This window comes from Peromyscus leucopus, chromosome 1, assembly GCF_004664715.2.
Source record: "Peromyscus leucopus breed LL Stock chromosome 1, UCI_PerLeu_2.1, whole genome shotgun sequence".
NCBI classification, from domain to species: domain Eukaryota; kingdom Metazoa; phylum Chordata; class Mammalia; order Rodentia; family Cricetidae; genus Peromyscus; species Peromyscus leucopus.
The window spans coordinates 98,946,390-98,965,316 of NC_051063.1; the positions used below are offsets into that span (position 1 = coordinate 98,946,390).

General features: G+C 42.2%; 1 pseudogene; it reads left to right on the forward strand.

Moving 5' to 3' along the window:
• The first annotated feature begins 436 nt into the window (after window positions 1–436).
• LOC114683823 lies at window positions 437–18,530 on the forward strand (annotated as a pseudogene).
• The last annotated feature ends 397 nt before the right edge of the window (window positions 18,531–18,927 follow it).

Sequence of the window (18,927 nt, forward strand, 5' to 3'; positions counted from 1 at the left end):
CTAATTCCTGGGAGGTAAGGCTAACAAAGCTTGCATAAAATTGGTGTTTGGGGCCGAAAGAAGTGGCATTTTAACTCCTTAAGTTGTTTAAAAGGAATTGGAACATGAACTCACATTAGCACACCTGCACTACTGTTGGACAGGTGTACCTTCCTAATCAAACTCCCCACCTAGCACTGTCCCCAGATCAGGTGCCTGCATACACAGGCACTTGGGGCCAGAAGAGAGCCCCTTGGGGCTCACTCCCCCCAAACCTTACTGTGTCAGTGAATAAATGATGAGAGTACTTGAAGCAAGAGCCTTTTCAGAGTGATCCCCTCCCAGATAGATCCCCTTTGTCTCTGCCTGTGTCTTCTCCCCAGATCCAGTCCCTGACACCAGTACCACTGCTCAGGCTTTCTGCTAGCCACTTTCTGTTCTGGGAGTAGGGGCTTTCATGCCCATTTCTGCCTCATTTGTATGGCCAAATGCAACCTCAGATTTTCCAAGGGCTTATAGGCCTCTTACATGTTCTGACTCTCCTATCGGGTCAGCGCAGAAGAGAGAGGGATCATAGAGAATGACAGTTGACTATCATACACTGAATCAGGTAGTAGCTCCAACTGTGGCTGTTTTTCTGGATGTAGTGTTCTTACTTGATCAAGTTCACATCTCCTGGTATATGGTATGCAGCTAATGATCTAGCAAATACCTTTTTCTTGGTACTTGTACATAAGGACCACCAGAAGCAATTTGGTTTCAGTTGGCAAGGCCAGCAGTATACCTTTACAGTTTTATCTCAAGAATATATTATCTATTCAGTCCTGCATCATAACTTAGTTAGAAGGGATCTTGATTATCTATCTTTTCCACTCTATTGAGGATATTATGCTAATTGGACCAAGTGAGCAGGAGTTAGCAACCACACTGAATTCATTGGTAATACACATATTTATCAGAGGATGGGAAAACAAATCCAACTAAAATTTAAGGACCTTCTACTTCAGTGAAATTTTTAGGAGTCCAGTGGTGGTGTAGGGCATGTAGAGATAGTCCTTCTAGGTGAAGGATAAGTTATTGCACCTGGCCTCTCCCACCAAAAAGAAAGAAGCATAAGCAGGCCAAGAGTTAGTTGTCTTTAGTGAGCCTATTTGGATTCTGGAGACAGCACATTCCTCACTTGGGTGTATCATTCTGGCCCATATACCAATTGACTCAGAGAACTGCTAGCTGTGTGGGGGACCTGGGACAAGAGAATGTTGTACAACAGGTCCAGGCCACTGTGCAGGCTGCTTTACCACTTTTACCATATGATCCAGCAGAACCGTTGGCACTTGACGTGTCAGTGACAGATAGGGATACTGTTTGGAGCCTGTGGTAGGCCCCTATAAGTGAATCACAGAAGAGACCATTGGGATTTTGGAGCAAGGCAGACAACTATTCTTCCTTTGAAAGACAACTAACTCTTGGCCTGCTATTGGGCCTTAGCAGAAACTGAACATTGTGCAATGGGCCACCAAGTTACTATGTGATCTGACCTGTCCATCATGAGCTATGCATTGTCTGACCCACAAAATCATAAAGTAGGATATACAAAGAAGCAACCCATTATCAGATGAAGGTGGTATATACATAAATTGACCCAAGCCTTCTTCCCTTCTGGACCAGAGGTGAGTATCCAGGCCCAGCCCGGACCCCATCCCTGGGCACCAGCCATTCCGGGGAAGACCTGCCCAACTTGGCCCCAGGTTCTGGACACCAGGCAGGTCCCCTTCTAGCCCCACTGGGAAGGATCCCCTTCTCCAAGCCCCCCGACAGCCCCTGCAATCTCCACACCCTGCCCCCACGCCCATCTGCCCGAGACCCCAGCCACTTCCTGAGATTTAGAGACCAGCCCCCAGCTCCCATCTTGCCCCCGACTTCCCTTCTGGACCAGAGGTGAGTATCTGGGCCCAGCCCAGACCACATCCCTGGGCACCAGCCACTCCAGGGAAGACCTGCCCAACTTGGCCCCTGGTTCTAGCCACCGAGCAGGTCCCCTTCTAGCTCCATCAGGAAGGATCCCCTTCTCCAAGCCCCCCGGCAGCCCCTGCAATCTCCATGCCCTGCCCCCACGGCCATTCGCCCGAGACCCCAGCCACTTTCTGGGACTTAGAGACTGGCCCCCAGCTCCCATCCTGCCCTGGACTTCCCTTCTGGACAAGAGCTCACATCCTCACCTGGACTTCCCTTCTGGACAAGAGCGCGCATCCTACCCCAAACTTTCTGTCTGGACAAAAGCTCCCATCCTGCCCCAGACTTCCCGTCCAGGTAAGAGCTTCCATCCTGCCCCGGAGTTCCCGTTTGGACAAGAGAGCTCCCATCTGGACAAGAGAGAGAGATTTCCTGAATCTGTCAGCTCTGTCTGAACCAAGTACGCTGATAAGACTAAGAACGAACCACAAGGAGATGGGCAGATGTCAAGGCAGAAGTACATACAACAAAAATGAAGAGCAATACAGCATCACCAGAACTTAACCCTCCTCCAACATCTAGACCTGAACATCAAAAATTGGAAGAAGCAGAAGAAAACAGCCTTATGAATAACATCATGAAGAAGGTAGAGGCTTGTGTAGAGGAAAGGACAAAAAAATGGGAAGAACGCTGTAAACAACTAGAGGAAAGGGCAAACAAATTAGAAAAAAAACAACAAAGTCCTGGAAGAAAACAATAAAGTACTGGAAGAAAACAATAAAGTACTGAAAGAAAATCATGAAAAAGCAATGAAACAAATAAAGGAAACAGTCCAAGACCTGAAAAGGGAAATAGAAAAAATGAAGAAGACACAAACAGAGGGAATGTTGGAAATAGAAAATCTGAGTAAAACATCAGGAACTTCAGATGCAAGTATAACCAAAAGAATGCAAGAGATGGAAAAGAGGATCTCTGGCATTGAAGATACAGTAGAAGAAATAGTTTCATCAGTCAAAGAAAACACTAAAGCCAACAAAGTCATGAACCAAAATGTCCAAGAAATTTGGGACACCAAGAAAAGACCAAACCTACGAATTATAGGGATAGAAGAAGGTGAAGAATACCAACTCAAAGGCACAGAAAATATATTCAACAAAATCATAGAAGAAAACTTTCCAAACTTAAAGAAGGAAATGCCTATGAAGATACAAGAAGCCTATAGAACACCAAACAGACTAGACCCCCAAAAAAAGTCCCCTCAACACATAATAATTAAACAACTAAATGTACAGAATAAAGAAAGAACATTAAGAGCAGCAAAGGAAAAAGGCCAAGTGACCTATAAAGGTAAACCCAACAGAATAACACCCGATTTCTCAATGGAGACTTTGAAAGCCAGAAGGACCTGGACAGATGTAATGCAGACACTAAGAGACCACGGATGTCAGCCCAGACTAATATACCCAGCAAAACTTTCAAATATCATAGACAGAATGAACAAGGCATTCCAAGACAAATCCAGATTTAAACAATACTTATCCACAAACCCAGCCCTACAGAAAGCACTAGAAGGAAAATTCCAACGGAAAGAAGTCAGATACACACTCAAAAACACAGTCAATAGATAAAGCCACAACAGTAAACCCCAAAGAAGAGAAGTACACACACACTACCACCAAAAATAACAGGGATGAACAATCACTGGTCATTAATATCCCTTAATATCAACGGACTTAATTCACCTATAAAAAGACATAGGCTTACAGAATGGATATGAAAGCAGGACCCATCTTTCTGCTGCATACAAGAAAAACAGCTCAAATTCAAAGACAGACACTACCTAAGAATAAAAGGCTGGGAAAAGACTTTCCAATCAAATGGTCTTAAGAAACAAGTGGGTGTAGACATCCTGATATCCAACAAAATAGACTTCAAACTAAAATCAATCAAAAGAGATCAAGAAGGGCATTACACACTCATCACAGGAAAGATCCACCAAGATGAAGTTTCAATTCTGAACATTTATGCCCCAAACAAAACGGCACCCACATATGTAAAAGAAACATTACTAAAGCTTAAACCACATATAAAACCCCACACATTAATAGTGGGAGATCTCAACACCCCACTTTCACCACTGGACAGATTTCCCAAATCGAAACTTAACAGAGAAATAAAAGACTTAACTGATGTCATGACCCAATTGGACCTAATAGATAACTACAGAACATTCCATCCTAACAAAAAAGAATATACCTTCTTCTCAGCACCCCATGGAACTTTCTCTAAAATCGACCACATACTTGGCCACAAAGCAAATCTCAACAGATACAAAACAATTGGAATAACCTCCTGTGTTCTATCAGACCACCATGGTTATAGTTAGATTTCAAAAACAACAAAAACGATACAGGCCTGGCGGCGGTCCACAGAGGTGGACGGGCCCGGCGGCGACCCGCGGAGGTGGACGGGCCGGTGGCAGGGGCCGATGGGGACATGCAGGCCCGGCGGCAGCCGGCGGAGACATGCAGGCCCGGTGGCGGCCCGCGGGGGCGGACGGACCCGGCGGCGGCTGACAGGGACATGCAGGCGCTGGCAGGGGCATGCAGGCCCGGCGGCTGAGAGGGTGGACGCAGGTGGGCCTGTTGCGGCGGGCCACAGGGGGTGGACGGGCCCAGGGGCGGAGACGGGCGGACTCGGCTTGGAGGGGGGGCGCCCCTGGCCCTGGCACCTGGGGGGGGGCTGTCTCCGTGGGTCGGGCCCGGGGCGAGTCTGGGGGCGAGTCTGGGCGCTCCCTCTAGGGACGGCCCAGGGCCCAGCTGCTGATCCTGTGGGGCCCAACGGCTTGGAGTTGTTGGTGGGACTGCCCTGCTCAGCTGAAGCCCATCTGGGAGAGGATTCAGATGCCTACAGTTTGAAGTCTGAAGAAACAAGATCAGCTGAGGAGTTGACAAATGAACAAAAACGTGACCTGGGAACACAGAAGAAGGCGCTACCCAGCCACTAAACCAGATCACCAGAATCATAAGTATATAGTTCACCGACTGAAATCAGCTGTCCCTGAAGAAACAGCCCAATAGCACCAATTTAACCAAGAACCCCTACTAAACCAAGACTAAAAATTAGAACAAGAGAAGCACTCTCAGACACAGACACCACCTGCACCGCACAGAAGAAAAGATAAGTAGACGCCAGTGCAAAAATACAGGCAACAACATAAAGACCTATATGGCCACATCAGAACCTAGTGATTCTACACCTGCAAGACCTAAACATACCACGACAGAAGAAACAGAAGAAATCAACCCTAAAAATGACTTTAAGAAGATGATAGAGGCCCTTAAAGAAGAAATAAAACATTCCCTCAAAGAGGAAATAAAAACTTTCCTTAAAGAGGAAATGAAAAACCTTCTTAAAGAGGAAATAAAAACTTCCCTTAAAGAGGAAATGAAAAACTCCATTAAAGAGGAAATAAAAAACTCCCTTAAAGAAATGGAAGAAAAAATGAACAAAAAATGGGAAGGAATCAAATCAAGCCAAGAAAAAGCAATTAAACAGATGAAAGAAACATTCCAAGATCTGAAAAATGAATTTGAGACAATAAAGAAAACACATGCTGAGGGAATGATAGAAATAGAAATCCTGACTAAACGAACAGGAACTACAGAAACAAGCATAACCAACCGATTGCAAGAGATGGAACAGAGAATCTCTGACACTGAAGACATGATAGAGAAAATAGATTCGTCAGTCAAAGAAAACACTAAAGACAAAAAAGTCGTAACACAAAACGTCCAGGAAATTTGGGACACCATGAAAAAACCAAACCTAAGAATAATAGGGATAGAAGAAGGAGAAGAATATCAACTCAAAGGCACAGAAAATATATTCAACAAAATCATAGAAGAAAACTTTCCTAACCTAAAGAAAGAAATACCTATGAAGATACAAGAAGCTTACAGAACACCGAATAGGCTGCATCCAAAAAAAAGTCCCCTCGCCACATAATAATCAAAACACTAAACACACAGAACAAAGAAAAAATATTAAGAGCCGCAAAGGAAAAAGACCAAGTAATATATAAAGGCAAACCCATCAGAATAACACCAGACTACTCAATAGAGACTATGAAAACTAGAAGATCATGGACAAATCTCATGCAGACACTAAGAGACCACGGATGCCAACCCAGACTATTATACCCAGCAAAACTCTCAATCACCATAGGCAGAGTAAACAAAATATTCCAGGATAAAACCAGATTTAATCAATACCTGTCCACAAACCCAGCCCTACAGAAAGCACTAGAAGGGAAAATTCATCCCAAAGAAGCTAAACACATCCATGAAAAATCAAGCAATAGATTATCCCACACCAACATACACCACAGAAGGACAACACAACACAACCACAAAAAATAACAGGAATTAACAATCACTGCTCATTAATATCCATCAATATCAATAGTCTCAACTCACCTATAAAAAGACATAGGCTAACAGAATGGATAAGAAAACAAAACCCATCCATCTGCTGCATACAAGAAACACACCTTAACTTCAAAGACAGACACTACCTCTGAGTAAAGGGCTGGGAAAAGGCTTTCCAAGCAAATGGACCTAAAAACAAGCTGGTGTAGCTATCCTATTATCTAGAGAAAAAGGATGTTTCAAAAGAGAAGAAGTCTTGTGGCAATGCCTCAGTGGTCCAGGTAACTACCAGAACTCGGAAATCCGCGACGGAGACTAAGGCAGCAGAGACGAAACACATAGATGTACATACAGGAAATAATAAAGAAAAAGTCAGTAAAGCCAAGAAGAACAAAAGAAAGGTGGATGCTGAAGCCCATCCGTCAGATGAGCCTGTGAACGAGGAACCAGTGACAAAAAAGAAAAAAAAAAGATGGAAAGCAAATCCAAAAATAGTACCGAGGTGCCAAAGGATGACAGCAAGATGGAGGAGACTAAGGGGGACAATAAAAAGCAAAATACTTCCATTAAAAAAGGTGCAAAGAAGAAGCCCCAAAATGGTAAATCAAGTGAGAAGGGCAGCAGACCTGCTCAGGAGACGCAGAAGGAGATGGCTCTGGCAGAGCCTCCTTCCATGGAGCTGGCTCAGGAGGAGGTCTCTTCCGGTCCTGCGCTCACTCAGGTGGTGGTCACCCCTACAGGCTCTACTCAACCCGGACTTCCTTCTCCCATGGATATTGCTCAGACTGGGCCTGCTCAGAGGGAGCTGCCTTCTCCCCTGGAGCTTCCTCAGAGGGAGCCGCCTCCTCCCACGGAGCCTCCAGGGATGGAGCAGCCTCTTCCCATGGAGCTTACTCAGATGGAACAGACTCCTCCCATGGAGCCTGCTCAGAGGGAGCCTCCTCCTCCCATGGAGCCTGCTCAGAGGGAGCCTCCTCCTCCCATGGAGCCTGCTCAGAGGGAGCCACCTCCTCCCATGGAGCCTGATCAGATAGAGCCACCTCCTCCCATGGAGTCGCAGCGGGGACATTGTCAGAAGAAGCTGCTTTGTCCTTTGGACCATGCTCAGGTGGAGGTTGCTCAGACAGGGCCTCCTCACATGGGATCTGTTCAGAAGGAGCCTCCTGCTGTCATGGAGCCACCTCTTCAAGTGAAACCAGTCACCAAAAGGTCTTCTTCCCAAAAAGAGAGTACCAAGAAGAAGTCAGGCATGCGGAGTGAGGTGGTGCGGCAGGAGCAAGTCCTTATTGAAGTTGGCTTGGTGACTGTTAGAGATAACCAGCTTCTGAAGGGAAGCAGGCACGCACAGGATCTTCCAAAGGGAAACTCAAGAAGAGACGAGACACCTAAGGACCAAGAAATTGGCTCTGATGGGGAAGGAAATAAAATGGCCCCTCTCAAGAAAGTGGGAACAGAGGAAGCTGGCAAGAATCTAGCTACGCTTGCTGCTCCCAAGGAATCTACCAGTGTCTTATCCTCGGAACAAAACTCAAATGGGTCAGGTGGTGAAACGTTACATGCTAAGTGTCAGAATAGTTCAGCTGGGCTTTGTGAAATGGAAGTGGACACTGAGCAGAACCCAGACAGTGTCCCTGTGAAAGCCTCAGCACCCGAACCGGCGTCACCATTGCCTCCTGTCCCATCACCAACCGTAACGGTCTCGCCTCCTATCACTTTGGCTGAAAACGAGTCACCGGACATTGATGAAGACAAAGGCATCCACAGCCATGATGGAAGTGACCTGAGTGATAATATGTCTGAGGGAAGTGATGATTCTGGGCTGCATGGGGCTCGGCCAGTGCCACAAGAAGCAAATTCAAAAAGTGGGAAGGAGGGGTTGGCAGTTAAAATAACCGAGGGAGAGTTTGTTTGTTTTTTCTGTGATCGGTCTTTCAGAAAGGAAAAGGATTACAGCAAGCACCTCAATCGCCATCTGGTTAATGTATACTTCCTTGAAAAAGCAGCTGAGGGGCAGAAGTAGTGAGCTGGCCAGTGGAGGGCAGCTCGTCACAGTTTGTAAGCAATGCCTCACTTTTAGTTTAAGGCAGTAGACATACACAAGCTCGCTTTAATTAGTGTCCAGTGCTGATTTTTAAGTGACATTATTTCCTTAGGAGTGTATGTGTTACCTAGTGACTTGGAAAAACCTTAGCAAATCCTAGGGAGTTAATGTAAGAAAACAGATACTTAATCTGTTAGCTTGTGCAGTGCAGTGAAGAAAGGCGGGATGGTAGGTGACGTTCTCCGGGGTGTCTACCTGTGTGGAACCGGTCAGGTGTTCTGCCCTTTTCACTTCACTTACTATTTTTAGTTCCTTGTTAGGCTGATAAAAATTGGCGTAGCAAATTACTTGAAGAATTTGCCTGCTTTATATAAGTAAAGTTAGCACTTTAAGGTTTCTTTAGAGATGAGAAAAGACATTTAAATTGAAGAAAAATTCTTTCAACAGTGGACATTGTATCTGTCCAGGTAATTGCTTCCTGACTTATGGTCGATATTTTGTGCTTCTATGTTAATCATTATGAAAAGTGATTTTTGGTGGGTTTTTAAATTTTTTTTTTATTTTGGTGCTTTACTGGCTTAAGATGTTGCATATGGTTTTTTGTTTTTCTTTTTTAATCTATGCAGTTAATTCCCCCCCCCTAGAGATAGCATTGTGTTTAATAGTAACACTTTATACATATATGCATGTTATTTTTTTTCTTTTTGGGGGTTACTTTTAGGCTTGTTTGCAAAAGGGCCATTTTTCTTTGCTGCATTTGTCTTTTTTGCAGAACAATAGTGTGTGCAAGTTTATGAGCAATGGAACATGCAGGTTCAAACCATTGTTTTTATTTTTTTAATCTTAACCTCTTGATCTATGCCAGAAGCAGTTTCATGTAAGTTATTTTGATGGTGAGCATATGTGTAATTCTACAGCTCTCCGGGTCTGGTTTTTGCAGTAAGCCACTAGATCCCATATTGAACACAATTTAATCTCACTATCAGCCATTAGAGTTTTTTTACTTTGCTGTTTCTAGCTTATTTCTTACAGAGAGAGAAGTCATTCTTTGAAGAGTTTCTTTTTTCAATAGATGGTTGATGTTGGGATGGTTACTCAAATCAAGTGATGAGTGATAAACTCCAAGTCATCCTTGGAAATAGCACATCTGTAGCCCAACATAATTATCCTTTAAACTAGAGAATATCACTTGTGAGAAAACCATCATGGCCACATGGCTGATCTAGAGTGGAGTGCTGAGTTCTGGCAAACAGCTGCATCTTTCTTCCAGTGAGTACCTGAACAGGGCTGATGTGAATTATGTACAGTCCAGATTTTAAGAATCATACTTTCTCAGGGATCTCCACAAACTAGTGGGTGTCCTCGCTGCCCCTGTGAGACATCCTCTGTATGGGAGAGGCCTCACATGACTTTGTCCCTTGTATTCCTCTGGGGACACCTGTGTGAGAAACTGCATGCTCCAGAACCAGCTCTCGTGTCCTTTGGCTAATGCCGGAGTGTGAAATAGTCCAACGTGGAATTTTTCTTACTAGTAGTAAACAAAGGATGATCCCAATCGGGAATTGTGACTTTTTTTTTTTTTTTTTTTTTTGATGACGGTCATGTTCTGTTTTGAAATAACCTCTGTGTATTTCATTTATTTTCTTTTACCTGGCGATCTCTGAGCAGGCTTCAGATTTTGACAGTTGATGAAAGATACGACAAGCATTAATGTGTGGGTGAAAAGCTTGGTGAAATTCTGAGTGAAGTTTTAGTTAAAGTTGGTTGAAATTGGGATTGACTGGGAGGCCAAAGATTTAAAAAGCAGAAGATTCTCTCAAGACACAAGTTGTGTGATAATAGTGTTTTGTGTGTGTGAATGAGAATTTGTAAATGTTGAATTCTAGGTTCTGACAATCATTGTCAGTGCAGATCAAGCTGCAAGTATTTATGTTTTAAAACTTAAATTATAAAGCTAGTTACGTCTTTCTAACAACTAGTTTTAATGTTTATGAGTATATTTTACCTACATTACCTTTTCAGGATGTTGAGAAAGATGCATCACAAGCACAGGCTGGAGGCTGGGGGCTAGATGGTTTTGAGGAAGAGGTCTTGGTGGACTCTTTCATAGAGCAAAGGGAAGCAATGCCTTCTGGGAAATGAGCTAAGTTTTAATCTAGTCTTTAAGATTAGAAGTCAAAAACAAAAATATTAAGGAAATGAAAACCTAATTGATCTTTGAAGTATTGTTATGTGGAATTGAGTGGGACTTTTGAGGCCTTTCTTCTAGAAAACAAGGACTTGGCTGTCAGGCCTATATTAGGCCTAAACCTTGGTGCCATGTAGTTGTACTTAAATCATTTCAATGCAAAGTGTCTTAGTGATTGGAACTTCTAGTGCAGTTTGGAGTTCTTCCATTTGAAAAATGTGATATTTGCATGGGATTGTTTGAATCTTGTTTTCTAGTCCCTCCCCATCACCACCCTCATAGTCTGAAGGTAGATTTTTCTCTTGATAAAGGAACAAAAAAAGTGAACATCTTGTTTGTAAATAGGTATCTAGTAACTCGTGGTAAACTTGAAATGGTAGAATTCTTTGTTTTTTGTTTTTTTTTTTTTTTTTTTTTTTGGTTTTTCGAGACAGGGTTTCTCTGTGTAGCTTTGCGCCTTTCCTGGGACTCACTTGGTAGCCCAGGCTGGCCTTGAACTCACAGAGATCCGCCTGGCTCTGCCTCCCGAGTGCTGGGATTAAAGGCGTGCGCCACCACCGCCCGGCTTTTGAAATGGTAGAATTCTTTAAAGCCTAATTCTAGGTAGCCTTAGGAAAATGTATCTTAATTATTTTTGAACCTGTATTCACCTTGTTTTTTTCAAATATCTTAAGTTATATTTTCTTTTTCAGAGCTGCTTCTTATTTGGGGCTACTTTTTTTTTTAAATTGAGGCGTAATTTATAAAAGGGTATATTGTTTTGATGAGACTTTTTACAACTGTGGCTGGATGTCTTTCTTTAGTCTTCCAAGAAGGGCCATTTTACTTTTTTAGAGTTACTTTTTAAAGTCATGAGGTCAACAACTTGGACTACTATGCATGTAAGTGCTAATGCAAATTAAAGCCCAAGTTGACCTCCAGCAGCAGTTCATTCTATGTTGACAGTGAGAGAACACTTTGCCTGTTAGGATACTGTTACTCGTGGACTGAAATGCTGAAGAAACCCCTCCCCCTATTTTGTTTTTTGCAAAAATCAAGGTATATTCTAGGGTTTTCTGGTTGACCTCAACAGATAAACTGAGATGATAGTCTTAGTTCAGAAATGATCTGAATGTAGATTTACAGTCTACGAGAGTACAGCTGGCTAAGTGAGATCGTTTTCACAGTTCTGCATGTATCCCATCGGCTCCCCATTAGTCACTGAACTCTTAAAACTGATATTGTAACATTATCACAATATTTTGCGCCAATTTTATAAACTTTACAGTGCAATATGTGTTCCTTTTCTGAGGCAAACCAAAGGTATATTTCTCAAGGTTCTGCTGCTATCAGCAGCGTTGATGGAGGATTTTTTATACATTTGTAATAGATAGAAATAAACCAGAAAAAAAGGAAGAAAAAAAAGTGGTGGAGGAAAAAGTGAACACTGTAAGAATACTCAAAAGGGCTAAGAGTTGCAAACACCAAGAATGGCTTTGCATAGTAAATGGAATAGAACAGCTCTGAACTATAGCTTACTTTTCCTGGTTTGGTCTGACAGAATGATTGAATGCTTTTGTACAAAAATCAGAGCCTTAAAAACAAGGATTTGGTGAGATTGTAAAATGGTGTGCCACTTTGGCAAAACAGTTTGGTGGTTGGTCAAAATGCAAAACATTGTTACTCTGTTACTCAACAATTCTACCCTTAGGAATATATCCTCAAACTACTGAAAATGTGCACCTATGAAACATGTACATGAAGGTTTACAGCAGTGTGTTGCTAATAGTAAAAAAGTTAAAACAACTCAAATAGCTATCAAATACTGGAGAGAAATAAAATGTGGCTTATTCATACAATAGAATATTATTAAGACATAAAAATGAATGAGAAACTGAAAGATTAAATGACTTTGGTGAACCTTCATAATTTCATTTGTAGATCTTTCCATTTCTAATTTATAAATACATTTGAGGTTATAAATTATAAATGTACTGTCTGCTGTCAACATTGTATACTTCTATTTGATGATTTCTGTGTCAAACATTATATGGAAATGTTTCCAAGTATTTTCTGTATTAACTGTGAATGAATAGAACAAAATAAATTGCCTGTGATGGAAAAAAAAACTACAGAAAACCTACAATCTCATGGAAACTGAATAATGCTCAACTGAATCACCAATGGGTTAAGGAAGAAATAAAGAAAGAAATTAAAGACTTTCTAGAGGACAACGACAATGAAGACACCACATACCCAAACTTATGGGACACTATGAAAGCAGTGCTAAGAGGGAAATTCATAGCACTAAATGCCCACATAAAGAAGTTGGAGAAATCTCACACTAGTGAATTAACAGCACACCTGAAAGCTCTAGAACAGGAAGAAGCAAAGTCTCCCAGGAAGAATAGACGCCAGGAAATTATCAAAGTGAGAGGTGAAATTAATAAAATAGAAACTAAGAGAATAGTACAAAAAAATTAATGAAACAAAGAGTTGGTTCTTTGAGAAAATCAACAAGATAGACAAGCCCTTATCCAAACTAACCAAAAGATAGAGAGAGAGAATCCAAATCAACAAAATCAGAAATGAAAAGGGGGACATAACAACAGACATTAAGGAAATCCAGAGAATTATCAGGTCATATTTCAAAAACCTCTACTCCACAAAACTGGAAAACCTAAAAGAAATGGACAATTTTCTGGATAGGTACCACATACCTAAGTTAAATCAAGACCAGATAAACTATTTAAATAGTCCAATAACCCCTAAGGAAATAGAAACAGTCATTAAAAGTCTCCCAACCAAAAAAAGCCCAGGACCAGATGGTTTCAGCGCAGAATTCTACCAGATCTTCAAAGAAGAGTTAATACCAATACTCTCTAAATTGTTCCACATAATAGAAACAGAAGGAACATTACCAAACTCCTTCTATGAGGCTACAATTACCCTGATTCCTAAACCAAACAAGGATACAACAAAGAAGGAGAACTACAGAACGATCTCCCTCATGAACATTGATGCAAAAATACTCAATAAAATACTGGCAAGCAGACTCCAAGAACACATCAGAACAATTATCCACCATGATCAAGTAGGCTTCATCCCAGGAATGCAAGGGTGGTTCAACATACAAAAGTCCGTCAATGTAATACACCATATAAACAAACACAAAGTAAAAAACCACATGATCACATCACTAGATGCAGAAAAGGCATTTGAAAAAATCCAACACCCCTTCATGTTAAAAGTCTTGGAGCAATCAGGAATACAGGGAACATACCTAAACATAATAAAGGCATTTTACAGCAAGCCAACAGCCAACATCAAATTAAATGGAGAGAAACTCAAAGCAATTCCACTAAAATCAGGAACGAGGCAAGGCTGTCCACTCTCCCCATACTTATTCAATATAGTACTTGAAGTTCTAGCCAGAGCAATAAGACAACATAAGGAGATTAAGGGGATACAAATTGAAAAGGAAGAAGTCAAGCTTTCCCTATTTGCAGATGACATGATAGTATACTTGAGTGACCCCAAAGATTCCAACCAGGAACTGATAAAGCAACATAGCAGGATACAAGATCAACTCAAAAAAATCAGTAGCCCTCCTATATACAATGGACAAAGAGGCTGAGAAGGAAATCAGGGATACATCACCCTTTACAATAGCCACAAATGACATAAAATACCTTGGGGTCACACTAACCAAGCAAGTGAAGGACCTATATGACAAGAATTTTCAGTCCCTGAAAAAAGAAATTGAAGAAGATATCAGAAAATGGAAAGATCTCCCATGCTCATGGATAGGCAGGACCAACATAGTAAAAATGGCAATTTTACCAAAAGCAATCTACAGATTCAATGCAATCCCCATCAAAATACCAACAAAATTCTTCACAGACCTGGAAATAATAATACTCAACTTCATATGGAAAAACAAAAAACCCAGGATACACAAAAGAATCATGTACAATAAAACAACCTCTGGAGGCAACACAATCCCTGACTTCAAGCTCTACTATAGAGCTACAGTAATAAAGAACAGCTTGGTACTGGCATAAAAACCGACATGTGGACCAATGGAATCGAATTGAAGACCCTGACATTAACCCATACACCTATGAACATATAATTTTTGACAAAGAAGCCAAAAGTGTACAATGGAAAAAAGAAAGCATCTTCAACAAATGGTGCTGGCATAACTGGATATCAACATGTAGAAGGCTGCAAATAGATCCATACCTGTCACCATGCACAAAACTTAAGTCCAAGTGGATCAAGGACCTCAACATAAATCTAGCTACTCTGAACGTGCTAGAAGAGAAAGTAGGAAGTAGTCTTGAACACATTGGCATAGGAGATCACTTCTTAAATATAACACCAGTAGCACAGACACTGAGAGAAACAATCAATCAATGGGACCTCTTGAAACTGAGAAGCTTTTGTAGAGCAAAGGATACAGTCAACAAGGCAAAGCGACAGCCTAAAGAATGGGAAAAGGTCTTCACCAACCCCACATCTGACAGAGGACTGATATCCAGAATATATAAGGAACTCAAGAAATTAGACATCAAAATGCCCAACAGTCCAATTAAGAAATAGGCTATAGAACTAAACAGAGAATTCTCAACAGAGGAAACTCAAATGGATGAAAGACATTTAAGGAATTGCTCAACATCCCTAATCATCAGGGAAATGCAAATCAAAACAACTCTGAGATACCACCTTATGCCTGTCAGAATGACTAGGATCAAAAACACTGAAGACACCTTATGCTGGAGAGGATGTGGAACTAGGGGAACTCTCCTCCACTGCTGGTGGGAATGCAAGCTTGTACAACCACTTTGGAAATCAATATGCCTCTTTCTTAGAAAATTGGGAATCAATCTCCCCCAAGATCCAGCTATACCACTCTTGGGCATATACCCAAGAAATGCTCAATCATACCACAAGAGCACTTGCTCAGCTATGTTCATATCAGCATTGTTTGTAATAGCCAAAACCTGGAAACAACCTAGATGCCCTTCAACTGAAGAATTGATAAATAAATTGTGGCACATATACACAATGGAATACTACTCAGCAGAGAAAAACAATGACATCATGAGGTTTGCAGGCAAATGGATGGATCTAGAAAAAATCATCCTGAGTGAGGTAACCCAGACTCAGAAAAACAAATATGGTATGTACTCACTCATAGGAGGATACTAGATGTGGAACAAGGATGACTGGACTGCTACTCACATCACCAGTGAGGCTACCTGGAAAACAGGACCCCAAGAAAGACACGAGGATTGCCCAATGATGGAGAAATAGCTGACATCTACATAAACACCCTGGACATGAGTGGGAGCAATGAAGGGCGAGGGTCAAGGGAAAGAGAGCGGGAGATCCCAGCTGGATCAAGAACAGAGAGGGAGAACAAGGAATAGGAGACCATGGTAAATGAAGACCACATGAGAAAAGGAAGAAACAAAGTGCTAAAGAGGCCCACAGAAATCCACAAAGATACCCCCACAAAAGACTGCTGGCAATGGTCGAGAGACAGCCGGGACTGATCTACTCTGGTGATGGGATGGCCAAACACCCTAATAGGTGTGCCAGAAACTCCATCCAAGGACTGAGGAATCTGGATGCAGAGATCCATGGCTAGGCCCCAGGTGGAGCGCCAGGAGCGAGAAAGAGGAGGGTTTATATGAGCAAGAATTGTTGAAATCAAGGTTGGATAAAGCACAGGGACAAATAGCCAAACGAATGGAAACACATGAACTATGAACCAAAGGCTGAGGGGCCCCCAACTGGATCAGGCCCTCTGAATAGGTGAGACAGTTGATTGGCTTGATCTGTTTGGGAGGCATCTAGGCAGTGGTACCAGGTCCTGGGCTCGTTGAATGTGTTAGCTCTTTGACACCTGGGATTTATGCAGGGACGCTTGGCTCAATCTGGGAGGAGGGGACTGGACCTGCCTGGACTGTGTCTATCAGGTCGATGTCAGTCCTCAGGGGAGGCCTTGCTCTGGAAGAGGTGGGAATGGGGTGGCCTTGGGGAAAGGGGAGGGGGCAGGAGGGGGGAGAACAAGGGAATCTGTGACTGTTATGTAGAACTGAATAGTATTGTAAAATAAAATAAAATAATTAAAAAAGAATATATAATACTCGAGATGTGTTTAATGTTCTATAGCAAATAAAATCTTGTTAGAATCCAAATAAAATAAATTGACACAAGCATGTTCTATAGGCAGAAACAAATTGCATAAAGAAGTTGCCCAAATGTTTATGGTTTCTACTTTCATTACAATACCACCTGCTGCCAAGCATACACCTATAGCATCATGTGGTGTGCCCTATGATAAGTTGACCAAGGAAGAGAAGACTAAGGCCTCATTTACTGATAGTTCTGTAAACTATGCACACACCACTCTGCTGGGTGGTTTTGTGTCAACTTGCAACAAGCTAGAGTCATCAGGGGAAGGAGCCTCCAATGAAAAAATGCCTCCTTGAGATCCAGCTGTAAGGCATTTTATCATTTAGCGATCAATGGGGGAGGGCCCAGCCCATGGTAGGTAGTACCATCCCAAGGGTGTCAGTTCTATAAGAAGGTGGGCTGACCAAACCATAGGAAGCAAGGCAATAATCAGCTGACCTCCATGGCCTCTACATTAGCTCTTGCCTCCGGTATCCTGCCATGTTTGAGTTCCTGTTCTGACTTCCTTCAGTGATGAATAGTAATGCTAAAGTGTAAGTCCAATAAACCCTTTCCCCGCCAACTTGCCTTTTTGATCATGGAGTTTCATCTCAGCAATAGAAACCTTAACTAAGAAAACCACCTAGAAGTGGACATCTTCAGCATTATAATACTTTTCTCAGACAATCTGAAAAACACCGGAGAAAGGAAATCTTCACAGAGGGCAGAACTTCAGGCAGTACACATAGTAGTACATTTTGTTTGGAAAGAGAAATGGCCAGATTTACAGTTGTTCACTGGTTCATGGGCTGTAACTAATGGGTTTGCTGAATGGTCAGGGACTTGAAAAGAGCATGATTGGAAAATTGGTGAGAAAGACATGGGAAGTATGTGGAAAAATCTAATCCAAATGGGCAAAGGATGTAAAGATACTTATGTTCCATGTCAATGTTCATCAAAAGGTGGATGCAACTGAGGAGTTTAATAATCAAGTAGATGTGACAACCCATTCTGAGAACAGTCAGCCTCTTTCACCAACCATTCCTGTCATTCCCAATGGGCCAATGAACAAAGTGGCCATGACAGAAGAGAAGGGCTCAATAACATGGATTGTCACTCACCAAGGCTTACCTGGATGCAACTGCTGCTGAGTGCCAGATCTGATAACACCAGAGACAAACAAGGAGCCCTAGTTATTGCATCATTTCTATGGATGAACAGCCAACAACCTGGTGGCAGGCTGACTACATTGGACCACTTTCTTCATGGAAAAGACAACACTTTTCCTCACTGGAGTTGATACTTATTCTGGTTATAGATTTGTCTTTCCTGCACATAATGATTCTGCCCGAATCACCATCTGTAGACTTATAGAATACCTTACCCACCATCATGGTATTCCACAAAGTATTGCTTCTGACCAAGGAATTTACTTCACAGCCAGAAAAGTATGACAGTGGGCCCACAGTCATGGAATCCACTCATCTTACCATATTTCCCACCACCCTGAAGCAGCTGATCTGATAGAAAAATGGAATGGCCTGTTGAAGACACAGTTACAATGCCAATTAGGTGACAGCAGGCTGAATGGTGGATCAGGGTTCCCCAGAAGGCAGTATATGCTTTGAATCAGGGCTTAATGTATGGTACAGTTTCTCCCATAGCCAGCATCCCCAGGTCCAGGAATCAGGAGGTGGACAGGGGAATAGTTTCATTCACTATCACCCCTAGTGACCTATTAGGAAAATTTTTGCTTCCTGTTCCCATGACATAAGTTTTTGGGGCCTAGAAGTTTTGGTTCTAAAGGGAGCTCCTGCCAGGAGCCACAACAAATATTTCATTGAACTGGAAGCTCAGACTTCACCCTGGTCACTGTGGGCTTCTAATACTCCTAAACCAACAGCTTAAAGAAGAGCAACAGTGTTGGGAAGGGTAATTGGTCTAAATTACCATAGGGAAATTGGATTGCTTCCCTACAATGAGGGTATGGAATATTATGTCTGGAGTCCAGAAATTTCCTGTAATTAAAGTCAATTGGAAACTAAAACAGCCCAATCCAGGCAACATGATAAAGGACACAGACACATCAGGAATGAAGGCATTGGCTACTCCTCCAGAAAAAGAACCAAGACCAGCAAAGGTGCTTGCCAAGAATGGAGGAAATATAGAAT